Source organism: Nuphar pumila, chromosome 6 (assembly GCF_984573655.1).
Source record: "Nuphar pumila chromosome 6, dmNupPumi1.hap1.1, whole genome shotgun sequence".
Taxonomy (NCBI): Eukaryota; Viridiplantae; Streptophyta; class Magnoliopsida; order Nymphaeales; family Nymphaeaceae; genus Nuphar; species Nuphar pumila.
In genome coordinates this window covers 6,317,561-6,326,560 of record NC_143254.1, presented here as the reverse complement: position 1 = coordinate 6,326,560, position 9,000 = coordinate 6,317,561, and the positions used below count along the sequence as shown (strand labels likewise).

Sequence of the window (9,000 nt, the reverse complement as noted above, 5' to 3'; positions counted from 1 at the left end):
AAGATATTTACTCATTTCAAGTCATTGCACACCAAAGACTTATATATGATGCACCCTCGATTTAGATGATGCAGAAAAACTACCGCTATCAACTAGTCCTGGACAAATTATACTTTATAAGGAGAAGCAATAAAAAATTAAAAAATTAAGGTATAAATTTAAGGAAAATAACAATAATTTAATCCATCAACTCTGACTGAGAAACCCATATTACGAGTATTTACATGGGAAGACAAGAAACCCTAAGCCTATTTCAAATTCCAGATGAATCCATTATATTGAAAAAACCAAATCTAAATAAAAACTTTAAACTAAAATTAGACCCAAATGAATCTCTTGGACGTGCACTGCATACTGCTTAGCTCTTGTATCAATATCAAACAAGAATGTTTAGTAAGGCAACACATTTGGTCATTGCGATATGGGGGTACAAATGTCTTCTTTTCATTTTTTTTATTATTATTCTTCTTCTTCGAGAGTCCTTTAGATGGCCAGGATGTAACAAAAATTGTGTAAATCTTTAATGAAAAGTGTGTTGACTTGAGGACATGACAAAATACACAAATTATTCTCATAATAACGAAAACAATGGCAACTTAGCTGACCCCATCATGCAAGAGAGAGAGAGAAGAAAGCGCATATATTTTCCTGACACAGGGTGGGTGTTCCAGAGATGGAAGAGAAGAAAGAGCATAGGAATGTCAGAGAACAAGCCCCTGACTGAACGTAAAACTTCTCTGAGAAGATCCTCAGATTGGCCGGAACATCACTGTTGAATGTTTGGCAATGTGCAGACTAAATTGGCCGCCTTTCTCGGTAACGTCCACCTTGTCCACCCCCGGAGGGGGCAGCATTTCAAACTTCGCAACCAGCCTTCCAACTACCAGGCCTAAGATAGGCAGTGCCAAGATGATCCCAGGACAGCTTCTGCGTCCCATGCCGAACGGCACGTACCGGAAATCGACCTTGCCTCCGACGATCGCATCGGTGCTCTGTTCCTCCTCTAGGAACCGCTCCGGCCGGAACTCGGCCGCATCCTTCCACCACTCAGGGTTGTTGGCCAACCACCATGCATTCACAACAACCTTGGTATCCTTGGGGATGTTGTAGCCTCCAAGCTTAGCCGCCTCCAAGTTCATGTGTGGCACTAGCAGTGGGATAGGTGTGTGCAGCCTTAGTGACTCTTTTACAACTGCTTGCAGGTAAGGCAGCCTGTGTAGGTCACCCTCTGTGACTGGACTTCCTTGGAGAACTGAGGAGATCTCTTCCCTGAGCTTGTGTTGGACCCTTGGGTGGTTCACTACCTCAGCAATGGCCCACTCCATTGACCACAATGTGGTCTCAATGGCTGCATGCACAAATTAAGATTCAAACTTTGTTAGTGTTCTGCAAAATAATTCTCAACGCCAAACTATTTTGTTGTGACAATCTCAAAGGGTGATATTATGATTCAAAAAAACTAACGATATTTCAAAATATCACGTTCTTATTGCACTAAACATAATCTGCATTTTACATGTACCACTCTTGAGAGAACTAGGTTTTTCCACAAATATTTTCCTTATAATGAGATTTGTGACTATGTATGCCATTTAGAAGAAATAAGGGATATTTTTGTCATTAAGAAAAAGGTGAATGGTATCTTAATCTTTAGGGATAGGTGACTTCTTGGGAAGACCTTGTGTTGCATTCTTTTGACCCCAAAGGAGCTTTGATATGTTGTGATGGGACCAAGGCCACTAGACAAATGGTCATCGCCCCTTGCAGAGCAAGGGGTAAGCCAAAAAGTTTTACACTGCCAGGACAATGACCATAAGTACAGCAGGTAAAGCTAGCACGTCAAAATCTTTGATCCTGAGGGTGGTTTCTCCGTGTAAATATAAAATAAAGCTCTTGGAGGAGACATGTTATTTTCTTTTCTGAAAGAACCTTAACCCTTAAAATTATGAGTTGTTAACTAAGAACTTTAATTGTTCTCACCAGCCACATTGATGTTCTCCACAATGTATATGACATTGGCTTCTGATATCTCTCCCTTCATTTCTGCTTCGATGATCTGATCCATGGCACATTTTACTATGTGCTTACCTCCATGAGCAGCCATCACTTTCCTGCAAGTGCAAAAACAGATTAGTAACATTAAAGGCCATGAAAGATAAGTTGGAGTACAAAAATAAGACAACTTACCTCCTTTGTTCCACAAAGTGGTTGTTGAAGAAGGCCAGCCTCCTGTTTTGCAAGTCCCTACATTTATTGAGGTACCCCTTCAAGAATGGCCTCAAGATAGGGATGAAATCCCCATAATTGTACTCAAAACTTTGTGCTAGACGGCTTCTGTCAGAATTGAACTTGGTGGCTTGTTGGAAAAGTGGGTCATCCATCGATTCAAACCTTGAGTCAAACATCATCCTATACATGATGTTGTACAACATGAGCTGCAGTCTCCTCCTGAACAACAGGCCCTCCTTTTTAGCCTTGTCATCCTTGATAAAGTCCTTGACCACCTCCTCAATCTCACTCTCCCACCCTTCCCTGTACTGTTGCACCACCTTGTTGGTGAAGAATGGCAGTGTCATGATCCGGCGCATTTTTCGCCAGTGATCGCCGTATACGGTGAACACCATGTCCTGGCCATTGCCGGTGAATATGTCGAATACGACATTCCGCGGCCGCGAGCCAAACTCGATGCCTTGGCTGTGTAGGACCTCCCTAGCCAAGTCCGGGTTCGAGACCACGACCAAATTCCTTGCACCCAGTTTGAGCAGGAAGATGTCACCGTATTTCTTGGCCATGCTTGCTAGGAACCTGTGGTTGAGGTCATTGCCAACTTGTAGCCAATTGCCAAAGACTGGGAAGGCAAGCGGGCCTGGAGGGATGTTGCCTTCCCTGGAGCTGAGGAAGAATGAGATGAGAGATAGGGAAAAGAAGAGAGAAAGAGCAAGAGTAGAGGAGGAAACTGGGAGGGAGGAGAGGGCATTGAATTGGTGTGTTGCAAAGTAGAGGGCCAGTGAGAGGAGTAAGGGGAGGATGAGAGATGTGGTTCTCATGGCCATTGCCCTCATCAGAGAGAGAGAGAGAGAGAGAGAGAGAGAGAGAGAGAGAGAGAGAGAGAGAGAGAGAGAGAGAGAGACGTGAAGCAAAAGCACTGGGATTGAGCTACTTATAGATTGGGATTAGGTAGGTAGGCACTTGGGGGCTGTATTTTTTTAAAAAGAAGAGGATATGTTCAATGGTTTCAATGAAAACCAGTGGGCTGTGAAACATGGTAGGAATCCTTATTGGATGTCAAGCCAAGGGTTGGTGAAGAACATGACATTGACGAGTATGACACCAACCTAATCTAAGATTAATCAAACATGAAGCACATGCAATCGTGTTTGACTTGGGTATCATCAATGATACAAAGTTACTTAGTTCATCTTAAGATGTGGGCCACGTAAGGTAGGGTGGTCGTGGTAGCGGTTTTCTCCTGCCCTATCATTGCGAGCAGGGGTGTCAACCGGCCTGGTTTACCCAGACCCGAGCCGAACCAAACCCTATAGGGTCAGAGTATAATGATAAACAAGAAGACTCAATTAAGACCCGGGTCCGAACCCGAATATCTGATTAATACATCAACCCGGGTATATAGTTTGTGAAATTTTATACCTGGATTTGACGCGAGTTCCGATTAAGGCCCACAATTTTTCAATGTAAAATTGATAAAAATTATGGCTTTACTAGTTCTTATCAGGTCTGAGTATGTTTTTTCTTATAGTGGACCCAATTAGACCTGGGTCTCAACCCGATACCATACCCAAAAATCTGGTCCAAGTCTGATTCTATTTGGGTCCTAACCAAACCGGACGCGTTGACACCCCTAATTGTGAGTTTGTGACCTTGTAACAATGCATCCATAATGGCGAAACTTTTAAATCCAGAAAATATGCCACCGCAGGGTCACCAACATGGTCAACGGGTGGTTGTGTGGGTACTCAGATGAAGGCACCAGATCAAACCCCACCGAACCCTTGTAGCTTTTTGAGGTGCACCCAATGTTGTCAGTATCATAAAAAAAAACAAAATGAAAAAAATATCTAATTCCTGCACATAATTTGATCTTTCTACGTTACAGTGAGAAAAATAATCATTTTTTTAACAACCTTCTTTTAATCATTAAAACCCATTCTCAATAAAAAAAAAATCCTCTTTTTTCATTTATTTATTATGGTGTAGCTGACAAATAACTTTTTTTTTCCTTATCAAAATCCCAAACCCTCGTCTACTTGTTCCAGGTAAACATAAACTGTGTTACACCAACCACATCAGCCCGGATACAGGGCGTTATATTGAACAGGTGAGACGTGTGATGCAAATCCAAACCCAAATTTGCAAAGAAATTCTACATTACCCTATTCTTATGAACGAAAATCCAAAGGAAACATGAAAGCAATAGAAAATAAGAAGTAATTAAATTAGATCTATTACATTAAAATATTCAATTTTAAATAAAAAGCCTAAACTAAACTAGATCCAAATAGACCCTTATGAACCTGGTCCTTCTGCTCTGCTCTTGCATCAACGTGGATAAGTACCAATTAATTACATGCTCCTTGATCTATATCCAAATCCAAGTTGAGCAGGATGTAAATGGGTTGGATCCAGTTCCAAAATAGGCATTATTGAATCTGGCCTAATCTGGTTTTGTGTAATTAGATTCAAAGGGAGAAGTAATACTGAATCCAAAATAGCTAAACGAACATACTTTTTATGTAATCAGATTCATATTTTTTGTTGGACTTGGATTCAGATTAAGACTGCAAACGGATTTGGAATTGGATGTAAGACTGCCTATTGAATCTGATTATTCATTAGATATTTGCTCTACTGGAATCAAATTCAGATGGGGTTAGATACTCAACCAAAATCCGATCCATTGACATCCCTAGACATCATCCAATTAAATGTACTTAAACCGGATAAAGGGACAGACATGGGTTCATTTGATAGGATCCTACTCCTAATTAATATGAAAACGTTTTATTTTTTACCCAACTGTGTCCTACTTATAGATCCAAACAGGAGGAAAATGAATCCAAGGATGCAGCTGCAATCAAATTGACAACCCTCATGCAAGGTTTAACTACAATGAAAGTTGGGCAAGGACGGTGCACAGCACCTGATTCATGTTCTATAATACCCAGTGTCAAGGGGTTGGGTTTGGTTCGGACCCAGGTGGAACCAGACTCAAACCAGATTTTAGATGATGGTACCGGGTCTGGACCTGGGTCTAATCGGACCCACCATAAGAGAAACCATATATGGATCCAATAAGAACTACATGAACCAGACCCGGATCATACCCGGTAAAATAATACTTTTTTATCATTTTTACATTGAAAATTTGCGGATCTTAATCGAAACTCGGGTTGGGCTTGGGTCTGGTATAAAATTTCATGAACCATACCCGACTCTATGTATCAATAGGACCCTTCCGGTCTGACCCGGATTCTAATCGGGTCTTCTTATTTATCACCAAACCCTGACCCTGTAGGGCTTGGTACGTGTTGGGTCAAGGTCAAACCGGACCCGATGACACCCCTACCCTTAATGAGTGCCCAGCTTAAGGGAAATGGTAGTCACTAATTAGGTTTAGCTATTTAGTTTTTTATAGTGTTTTTTTTTATTGAAAGGCTAGGACAAGGACTGGGTTGGTGGAGCTGCTAATGGAGGGTCAACTTTGTCTGCCCTTGAGGTAGGGAAACCAGTTCGAACAAACATTTTTATACCCACTCCTGCGCCAAACCAAGTAGGGTTGTGAATGGGTCCTAGATTCGGACCAATTCCTATACTTCGGACCAATTCCTATACCAGCTTGGGACAGTTAATCGGTGGTTTAGAACCAGGGTTCAGATCCGTATATGCAAACGAATAAGCTCGAGCCATCGGATCCAGACCGAGTCTGTGTGAGCTGGATCTGGGTGTACGGCCTGTACAAAAGTCCGAAAAATATACCGCCACGCCATCCATAGTGGCAAAAGTTTAAAACGGTGAACATCGGCACCCAAAAACTCACGAGAGCAGATTTTTTTTAAAAAAAACCCTGTTTTTGTTGGCAAAATATCAGAGCAATAAGAATCAAATTAAAAAAATTTAAAATACATTTTATGAAGAAATACAAATAAAATATATTTAAAGATAAAAAACACATGATTTTGCACGATAAATAACCGTTAAAACATAAATATTGTGAGAAAGTGTCGTTTTAAACTTTTCAGGTGTTTTCTCAAGATATTTTTCATGATTTTTCATAAAGTTTAAAACCGCGATATTTGTCACACGGCCGCGTGCCTGTTTATTGGGTTTGATTTGTCCTGCTCAAAGCTCAACATGGCTTGCATGCTCGAACCAAGTCAATGCAAATTGGGGTCTTTTTGTTTTTTTATAGATAAGCTTGGGTTAGGTAGACCCCTATCAATTATACAATGATACCATTGGGATTCGATCTTGCAGCGCCCCGAGGGAGTGCAGTACCACTTTGAACAATTAAAATATTGAGGGATTTTTGTAATAATTCGATTTTATTGATAAACTAAATATATGACATAAAGATACAATATTTTCAATGGTTCTTTCCATCTCCAACTGCATTACCTAAATGTCATAAGATGTTGATATGAGGCGTTCACAAATTTTTTGAATAAGATTTCAATTGATAAGATCCATCCACCTGAGATGAAGAGAAAGGTCTATCTAATTTCAATTTTTTTCCTTAATAAAACCAATGATTCTTTTCAACATGTCAACAACAATATTTTGCAACATGAACATTTTTTTTTTCTTTTCCAATATTTTGCAAATAAAGTGATATAACTGAATATATGACGCAGAATTGCAATATAATTAGAAAATGTGATGTTATTTAAATTTACATTTAATTTAATTTATCATAATTGATAAAGTCTTGCCAATAAAGTGAGGATGTATTGAAAAAATTAATGAGTCTCCCTATGTTACCGGACCTGAAAAGATCAGGTGCAATATGATTGCACAAATATTTGTGCACTAAGCACCTGATCACCCTCCATCTTGGAGACAGACCTGTCAGTTGTGGGGCTCAAAGCCTGATGGAGGGCAATCAGGTGCTTAATGCACAAATATTTGTGCAATCATATTGCACCCGATCTGGACTTGTTACGAGACTGATTCTTCGTCATTATTTTTAGCTTGTCAAGAGTGGATCTTATAAAAAACTGATTCAGATCTGATCCATCAACCCCTTTGTGAGGTTTATCTTGATATAGCACCATATGTTTAGAGAATTGGCCGATTCATATTATATCGGCCCGGAAATTGATTCGACGAGGGCCGTTTCCGTCATCAGCCAATTTTTAATATTTTTAAAATGGTTCAATATTTAAAAAAAAATTAATGATTTAATACATATTAATTTTTAAGAGTTTACATTAAAAAAAATATAAAAGTCCTATTCAACTTGAGTCGGACTCGGACCAAATCAGCCAATTCTCTAAATCATTTTGAAAATAGATTCATGTCTCAAACCGATACTGACAACAGTGATACGAACCACTCGCTTCCCTACATCGGGCCCACCTGGATGATATTTCCTAATGCATGCTGATTAAGAGCGCCCTTAGATCCTATCAGTGGAAATGTCAAAAATCACAAACTTGGTTACATTTCATAGGATCACCAAACTTGAACTGAAATAATCTTCAGGCTCTTGTGGTTTGTGGCTAGGGTGTCAACAGGACAGGTATGACTCATGGTGATTATACCAAATCCAGCAGGTCCAGGGTTTGGTTAAAAAAAAGGAGGGTCTGATTAACCATTCAGCAGGTTAGACCTGTGAGGCATAATTAGCATACAGAGCTAGGTATGATTTATGAAATTTCATACCAGACCTGGGTGGGTTTGACTAGAGATACAAGTTCTCAAGTCAAAGTTGTTGTTTTTTCTATGATGAGAAACTCTCTTCGAAACTAGGAAAACCCCAGGTGAGCTCCACGACCACCCTGCCTTATGTGGGAGAGCTAGCAGAGTTTGATCTGCTGCATTTATCTCAGCACCCTCACAACCACCTGCTGGCCACACGAGCAACTCTGCAGTGGTAGTTCTCAAGTCAAAGATGGATGGAGGTTGGAAATTATCTACGAAAAATGACCGTGCCATACGACTAATTTAATATGTTTTCTTAAAAATCTTATAATTTTCACTATTCTCAAGATGTCCAAAATTACAAATACCCAACCTCGTTAAGATTCTTTTACCCTTCACAATTGTGAATTAACGGGTTATTGCAATAAAATTATACTGCTCATCGGCTAATGCAAACTCTCACTTAAATCTAGAATCACATATTTTCTTATGCGGACCTAATGAACTCGCATGAATTTATTTACTAAAATTCAATGAAACTGAAACCACTAAAATCGTAAATATCTTACTTATTTGCATATGCTTCACGAATTTGCATAAATATATGTGCAAACCTTCGGTTAGATTGAAACCACTAAAATCACAAATATCCTACTTATTTGCATATACTTTACAAATTCGCATAAATATTATGTGAACCTTCGGTTAGACCGAAACCATTAAAATCATAACTATCTTATTTATTCGCATATACTTCATAAATTCACACAAACATATGTGTGAACCTCTAATTTAATTGAACATCACAACATCATAAATATTGTACTTAAATATTTGTGAATTTATGAAATATATGCGATATTTCTTATTTTTTGCAGAGTTCGTGAAGCATATATAAACTTGTTGTCTGCACCTCCTATGCTATTTTCGCATAAACTAGGGTTCCAGGTATTCGTGTAGTTAGCAAATTTTTGTCGCTTTCCACAAAGGATCAGACGAAGGATTATCCCACGATATTTCTCTCTAAACTTGAAAACTAGTACGAGGGCGACGAAGACATCAACTTGTCTTCCATGGTATGTGCCACAATTAATGATTTTATAATTCCCTAGTAGGTTGCAT

The 9,000-nt window shown here is 39.3% G+C and overlaps 1 pseudogene across 1 annotated transcript; it reads right to left on the bottom strand.

The window, feature by feature from the left end:
• Positions 1-422: 422 nt before the first annotated feature.
• Positions 423-3,053, bottom strand: LOC149833769 (taxane 2'-alpha-hydroxylase pseudogene; annotated as a pseudogene). Its single transcript, XR_016432422.1, has 3 exons — positions 2,188-3,053; positions 1,981-2,111; positions 423-1,348 (listed from the first exon to the last, which is right to left on the bottom strand). The product of XR_016432422.1 is annotated as a taxane 2'-alpha-hydroxylase pseudogene (transcript).
• Between the last annotated feature and the right edge of the window lie 5,947 nt (positions 3,054-9,000).